Source organism: Crocuta crocuta, unplaced genomic scaffold, assembly GCF_008692635.1.
Source record: "Crocuta crocuta isolate KB4526 unplaced genomic scaffold, BGI_CrCroc_1.0 scaffold352, whole genome shotgun sequence".
Taxonomy (NCBI): Eukaryota; Metazoa; Chordata; class Mammalia; order Carnivora; family Hyaenidae; genus Crocuta; species Crocuta crocuta.
The window spans coordinates 3452417-3459874 of NW_027532169.1; the positions used below are offsets into that span (position 1 = coordinate 3452417).

The 7458-nt window shown below is 53.6% G+C and overlaps 1 long non-coding RNA gene across 1 annotated transcript; it reads right to left on the reverse strand.

Annotated features, from left to right (window-relative positions):
- Positions 1-4185: 4185 nt before the first annotated feature.
- Positions 4186-7090, reverse strand: LOC144242068 (uncharacterized). Its single transcript, XR_013338293.1, has 4 exons — positions 6470-7090; positions 6031-6116; positions 5517-5694; positions 4186-5144 (listed from the first exon to the last, which is right to left on the reverse strand). It is a non-coding gene; the product is annotated as an uncharacterized LOC144242068 (long non-coding RNA).
- Positions 7091-7458: the final 368 nt, after the last annotated feature.

A 7458-nucleotide genomic window follows, 5' to 3' on the forward strand; every position in this document is an offset into this window, starting at 1 on the left:
ATGCTCTCTGCAGGCACCAGCCTGCCCTAAGGAAGGAAACTTTCTTCCTTTTCTCTGTATCTTAATTATCCTTGCCTGCCCAGCGCCTGTGTACGTGAGCATAGTCCACAAAGGCGATTCAAGTATAAAGGTCTGCCTTTGCGTCTCCCTCTGTCCTAACAAATTCCTAATGATGACCAAAGCAAGGAGAGAAAACAGGTGGGCTTGCCCGCCCTTTCTAGAAATCTCACATCACCCATGTGATCAGGAGCACCTCGGCCACCTCCCGAGGCTGATGCGGAGGCAGAAATATTTCAGTTGGGAAACTGGCTTGAATTCGATCCCTTCCCCTCCCTTACTGCTTTGGACCATATCGCCTCTTTGAGTTCCAGCATTCTTAGGTGCTCCCTGGCCTGCAGATAAATCAGAAACAATGACTCCCATTTTACAGATGACGAACACCAAAAGAGTGAAGGGACTGAGCCAAGAATACACCCCAAAAATTCCAGATGGTAGACGCAAGACCATTTCTTCTTTTGGGAGGTGAAAGTAAGGACGATGCCTGCCTCACAGGATTGTGGGAAGCCCAGCGGGAAGAGAAGATGAACGAGGCACCGTCTTTGCCTGGGAGGAATTGACACTGGGGCTAGGGAACCGCCCTGTCCCCGGATTAGGATTATCAGGACACCTGAAGGCAGCTTTTATAACTATACAGGCGCCTGTCAGGACCTCAGGCAGGGAGGGAGTGCCTCCCCTCCAGGTGTATTTGTTTGTTTTGTTGTTGTTTTACAAAGCTTATTTATTTTGAGAGAGAGAGAGAGAGAGAGCGCGCGCGAGTGTGCGCAAGTGGAGGAGGGGCAGAGAGAGAATCCCAAGCAGGCTCCATGCCCAGCGCTGAGCCCGATGCGGGGCTGGATCTCACAACCATGAGATCGTGACCTGAGCCGAAATCAAGAGTCGGCCACGTTAACTGGCAGAGCCACCCAAGCGCCCCTAACTGTTGTTTTCACACCCCTGCCATCTTTCGCGGCTCCCTCAAGGGAAACACGCCCAGTTCCGGACGCTGGCTCTGGGTGCCACCCCTGAGGGAGAGGTTGGTTGGGCAACTCCCCCGTCCCCTTCTCTCAAGGTCTCCGGGTCCCTCTGTCATCCCAAAGGCCTCAGGAACAAGTTTGCTGGCGTTCCCTGTGGTCCAGCTTCAATCTGCCGCGGAAACAACGCAAGGGTTATATTTGGGGTGTTGGGTTTTGTTTTCTGGTTTTTTACCTTGTACTTGAATAGTGTTTTAAATGTTTAAAATGTTGTTTTCAAACAAACTTACGTTTATGTGTGCAGGTGTGTGGTCCAATTCACACGCATGTGCTACGAAGTTCACAAGGTACGAAAGAGAACACAGTGAGGGCTAAGTCTTCGCGCCTCTACTGCCTTCTAGGCTTCCACCCCCCTCCCGAGAGGTAACTGCCCTTCCTCGCTTCATTCTCTTTGGGGAATTTTTTTGAAAAGGAATGTTTGTCAAGACGTGCTGAGTCTCCAGATCACCAGAGTGTCGGCTCCCCAGGTCCAAACATTGAAGTCAGAAAATACTGCTTTGAAGACTGTGACAAGCTACCATCTTGTGGTTGCAGAGATGTTTCCATATGTTCCTCCTATTTCTAGATGAGGAGGCTGAGGCCAGACCTGCTCAAAGAACGCCAGATCTAAAGCCAAGATCTCCATCACTTTCAGCCACATTGATGTCTTGCAGAGTGTGTGTGTGTGTGTGTGTGTGTGTGTGTGTGTGTGTGTGTGTGTTTGTCCTTAGAAGGAAATCCTCTTTTGGGGCGCCTGGGTGGCTCAGTCTGTTAAGCGTCCAACTTGGGCTCAGGTCATGATCTCACGGTTCGTGGGTTCGAGCCCCGCGTTGGGCTCTGTGCTGACAGCTAGCTCAGAGCCTGGAGCCTGTTTCAGATTCTGTATCTCCCTCTCTCTCTGACCATCTCCTGCTCATGCTGTCTCCTTCTCTCTCAGAAATAAATAAAACATTAAAAAAAGAAGAAGGAAATCCTCTTTTGAAACGAAATCATCCCTGGAAACACACATGTAAAATAAATAAAAACAAAGCTCCTCCCCCTGCAGCGTGGGAGGGGGGCAGAGGGAATTTACTGAGCTCCCCCCGCCCACTGCCTTATGGCAGCCCCAGTGGCCCCTCCTCAAAACCCAGGAGTTGAAAGACCACAGCCTCATCTTGGCGGGGGACATCCTAGAGGCGACAGAAATTTAGCGTTCAGATGGTCAAGTTCAAGGTGGAAGAAGGAGGCCCGGCTCAACTCTCCTAATGTGATCCCTGCATACCCCTAGTGCCTGGTAAACTCCAGCCCTCCTCGCATCCGTCAAGTCTATGGAGGGCTTGTGTGCACAGAAACCTGCTCGGAACCCTCGCATCCCCTTTGAGCACCCACATCCTAGTCAATTTAAGCATGTTTATGGAGACCTCTGAGGCGCCCCGTGCAATAAACTCCAAGCGGGTTAAAACTAGTCGCACCCACCTGTGCTCTTGGTATCTATTGCTGGAGAGAGAAGATACAGTAGAAGTGATAAAGACATAAGGCAGGTATGTGCCCCTTGAGGGGTAAAGGCAGGTGGACAGGCAGGTAGGTCATCCTTGGATGCCGGAGAGCAGAAAAGGGGGGGATGGGGAGACAGAAGAGCAGAGCAGGGAAGGAAATTCAGGAGACACTGCCTTTCAGGGGAACCTCGGCCACTCTCCCTGGAGACTGGAGACGAGGTCAGAGTCTTAGAAGCAGTAGATCGGGACCTGAACGCTTCACCCAGCTTGATTAAACGAACTGGCTGGAGGGACTTGAGTTCGAGTTTAGGAAAATCTTCACGGCACAAACGTCCATCTTTCAAACCTGCTTCTCCCGAGAGAAAACTTACCTCCGTCCTTCCAGCGGCTCCCGGCCTCACTCAACTCCAAGCACACACTGGAAGGGTCTTTCTCCAGACAGCCACCCAGCTGAATCCCTCCCTGGGCCCCACAGCTCATCAGGAAGGCTTCCCACTGCCCTTGATGAAGTATCACCCCTCCCTCCCTCTCAGGACCCTTCCCTGCTCTAAGTTGCCCATAATGCATATCACCATCTGGCATTCGATGTGTATACTTGTTGGCCGCCTCGCCTATTAGATGCGAACTCCGCAGGGCAGAATCGGCCATGACCCTTCCTACAATAGTACCAGATGCAGAGTAGGTATACAATAAGCATGTGTTGAATGAAGGAGTGCAGGAGTGATCTGTCTTAATGAATCTCCATAGAATCCTCCCTAGGATAGAGAGACAGAGTGCTCACATTGGCCAAGAGCTTTGATTTCGTGGACAGCGGTAGGAGCCAGCTACTCCCTGGAGCGATTTCACCATGGCGCCAGCAGTTGTAACCAGCTCGGTTATACATCGCACGAGGAGGAGCAGGTGCCAGGTTGAACCACCTCCTCGAGGTGGATGATGAGGCTTCTAGGGGGGAGGGGAAGACCAGCCTTGGAAAGGGAGCACCAGAAGGCCGGGGATGAGCAAGTGCAAGGCGCCATTCCCTGCGTCCCTGCACGCTGCTCGGGCACCACAGACACCGAGCCGGGGACTGAGAGAGAGAGAGGAGGCAGTGAGTCATGAGGGGAGTGAGGCAGCCTGACAGGTGTCCCCTCCCGTCCCGGGACTCCGTGCCCTTACCCTGCCCTTGGCTCCCCTGATGAATCAGCAAGTTCAAGTGTCTGTCCGAGGTCTGGTGCGGCATTCCCCCCGGGGCAGACCAGAGGATCTTATGCAACATTAAGTAACACACCTAGAAAGGCAGGGGGCTCGGAAAGCCAGCAGTAGCCTGGGAACAAGGGGCATCTGCTCCAAACTTATGTCTCTATACAGAGACACCCCCCCCCAGCCGAGGAAACAGCTGGTGCCGGGAACTTGGTGGGGGGGGTGGCCCTCAGTCTCAGCTGAAAATCAGCACCTTAGGCACAGCAGTTGAAGAAATCGTTTCAAGGCAGCAAACCCTCACACACACACACAAAGAATGTAGATGTGTCTTGCTTTAAACCACAACTTAGAGGAAAACCGAATATCTACCAAGTATAAACGAAGGGATGATTCCTCATTTTTTTTAAATTATAAATTTTTAACATTTATTTATTTTTGAGAGACCGTGAGAGACAGAGCACAAGCGGNATCATGACCTGAGCCGGAGTCGGACGCTTAACTGACCGAGCCACCCTGGCGCCCTGCCCTCATTTTAAAGGAGGATGTACCTTGGGAATGTTGTGTATGTGAGCTCCCCAGTGAAGCGGCAGTCGTTGACTTTGTAAGCATTCAGCTTTCACATAATAATCACTCGAAATGTGGCACTTTCTAATTTACAATCTGCCTTCAGAGATATGAACACTTTAAAGCAGGGGCGCCTGGGTGGCTCAGTCAGTTGAGCGGCCGACTTCGGCTCAGGTTGTGATCTCACAGTTCGTGGGTTCGAGCCCCGCGTCGGGCTCTGTGCTGACAGCCAGCTCAGAGCCTGGAGCCTGTTTTGGATTCTGTGTCTCCCTCTCTCTCTGCCCCTCCCTCGCTCACACTCTGGGCGTCTCTCTCGCAAAAATAAATAAGCAAAACAATAAAAAAGAAAAAAGATATGAACACTTTCACACATATATATTCTCATTAGAATCTCAGAAGACCCTCTGAGTTACCTCCCCACTTGACAGATGAGAAAACAGAGGCCTACAGTGGGTCTGGCACAGAATTCAGCCAAGCCTTCTTCTGCCTGGAGGGTCTTCCAGGCACACCACGCCTTCCCCATGTGACCCTACAGCTCTGGGAGGCTGGGCTCCAGGCTGTGAGCCACGTGCTGGATGAGAAAAACCGACCCCGAGAGGCGAAGGTTTCAAACAGGGTCCCTGACTCTGAAGCCGGGGCTTTGAAGTCAGACACCCCTGGGCTTGCACCTTCGTTTTCCACTCCCCCCTCGCTCCACCTGGCGCGTACTTGACCTCAATGGGCCTCAGTGTCTTCATCTATAAAATGGGGCCACGAATACCTACGTCACGGGGAGCCGGGAGGGTGAACTGATGGACGTTACTGCTTAGAGCCGTGCCTGCCCCGTAGCTGCCTGCCATTCTTGTTACTTTCGTCGTATCTCACACTCAGGTGACACCTAGGAGGGATGTGACCGGGAGTCTCTTCCAGGGGCAGGCAAGAAGCCACATGCCCCCCCCCCCAGCCCCCCCTTCCCCNCCGCCCCCTCTATTCTGGGAGCTGTAATTTAGAAGGCCTTCCCCGCCCCAATTGCTATCTGTGGCCGCAGCCACAGTCCCGCGGGCCCTGCCCACCCCCCACGGCACTGCCTTTTCATAAACAGCTCCCAGGCTGCCCTGTTATCTTGGGTTCCTTGGCTCTGGGGAGGAGGTGCTGCCACCCTGAAGAACAAATAACCCCTCAATCCCGGGGGGAAGCCGGCCCGATGTGGACAGACGCGGGCGGGATGGAGCCCTCACCCACGAGAGCCCGATATAGCAGATCCCAGAACCTGACTCGGACGTCTCCCGTGGTGCGGTAGGGGTGCAGCAGAGAGGAGAGCCGGCCATCATCCTCCCGATGCTCTGAGAACTTGGCTGGCCTGGGCTGTGGTCTCCCCAGAGGCCCCTGCTCAGCCACAGGGCCATGAAAAGGAGGGGCCGTCAGTAACAGCAACAGAAGCGATTTTTCTAAAACACAGAGGTGACTGTGTCAGCCCCTAGCTCCAAACCGTCAGTGGTTCCCTGTGGCCCTTAGCGAAGAAGCTCCCAAGGCCCTCCACTTTCTGCCCTTTCTACCACTTCTCTCACCTCAGGACCTTTGCACACGCTCTCCCCCCCTGCCTAGCCACCGTTTTCCTCTTTATCTAATGCCTCTTCATCCTGCGGGCCTTGACGTAGAGTCACTTCTCATGGGATCTTCCCCCGACATCGCCACACACAGACACTCCTCTCTGGTCCCCCCCTTGAACTGGGCTGGGTGTCCCTCCCGTGTTCACCAGAATCGCTAGGCCCCTGCGGATGCACCTGTCTGTCTCCCCAGCAGACTGGAAACACTCCCAGGGCAGGAGCTCTGCGTTGCTTATGTTGTTTCTCAAGCGCCAAGCCCGGTCCTGGTTCATGAAAAATGTGGTGAAAGAATGCATGCGTGAGTAAAAGAACAACAACTCTGCCCCCTCCCTTCCCAACCTCCCCGTGGGGACGAGTGGGTCTCTCGGAGACAGATTGCTCTCGATTCTCCCAGAAAACCCCATCTTCCGGTTCTGTCCCTTTACCCTCTGTGTACAACTCCAGGCTCGCTGCACTGATCTGTCCATCCTGATTTGGAAAATATGGTTGCAATGGCCACGGGCCCGCTTGTGGGAAGCCCTGAGGGGCCCTGAGGACGCTGTATAGGACTCGGCTGGCATCCCCGGGTTGAGAGGGAGGAGGGCACAGAAAGTGCCTCAGGCCATGGGCTACTTACCATCAACAAATCTGTTACTGAGAAGGAAAGCGAGCATGCATATCAGATGGGCCGTTTGGGGCACTTTCTGCTATGACACGGGGACCCGCTTTGTATTTTGTTTGCTTCAAAAAAGGAAAATGGCAGAGAATAACCTACGACAACAGGGTTGGCGTTGGATTATTCTGCCAGCTGTCCCCATAAATTATCAGAGGGCCTCCGACGTCCAGCTTGCATTTCCTCCGTCATTTCTCTCGTCCTGTGGTCTCCCTTGGGTTTGCCCCAGGTCAATCTGCCCTTGATTGAAGGCTGGGAAGATCTGTCAGCGCGGTGCAGCTACTTCCACGCCCTGAGAACACGAGGCCTGCTCCCAGGAACACAGCCACGGAGCCAAGGTCAAGGGAGAGAAGATGAGAGCAGTGGGGGCTCAGCACACTCCCTCCCCCCTCCCGGAGGGCACAAGATGAGATGGCCCAAGACAGGCCTGGTGAGGACAATCAGTCCAGTGGCAAATGATACAAAGTGTGTGCTCTGGGTGGGTCACATGATCCGGACGTGCTCCCGCCTCAGGCCCTTTGCACATGCTCTTCTTGCTGCCGGATGCTCTTTCCCCTCCAATTTCTATAGGGCTCACTCCCTCGGGTCTTTGCTGAACTGCCCCCTTCTCAGTCAGACTTTTTAGCCACCCTATTTAAATCCAAGCTCCCCACCCCCACCCCCATTTCCCTGCTTTATGTTACTCCATTGCACTTCCTGCTATCTGACATACTGGGTTCTCCCTCTCTCCCCCCACTCCCTTCCTTCCTTCCTTCCACTGTCTGCCTCCTTTAATAGAATGTGAAAACCATAGCAATTGTGTTTACAGATGTATCTCTGGTCCTCTCTTGCTGACTAACAGATCACCCTAAAAATTCAGCAGCTTAAAACTCGCATCTACTCCTCCGCAGTGTCTGTGAGCCCAGGGCCCTAACAAGATGGCGATCAGCTCACAGCCTGACTGGGGCCGCAGG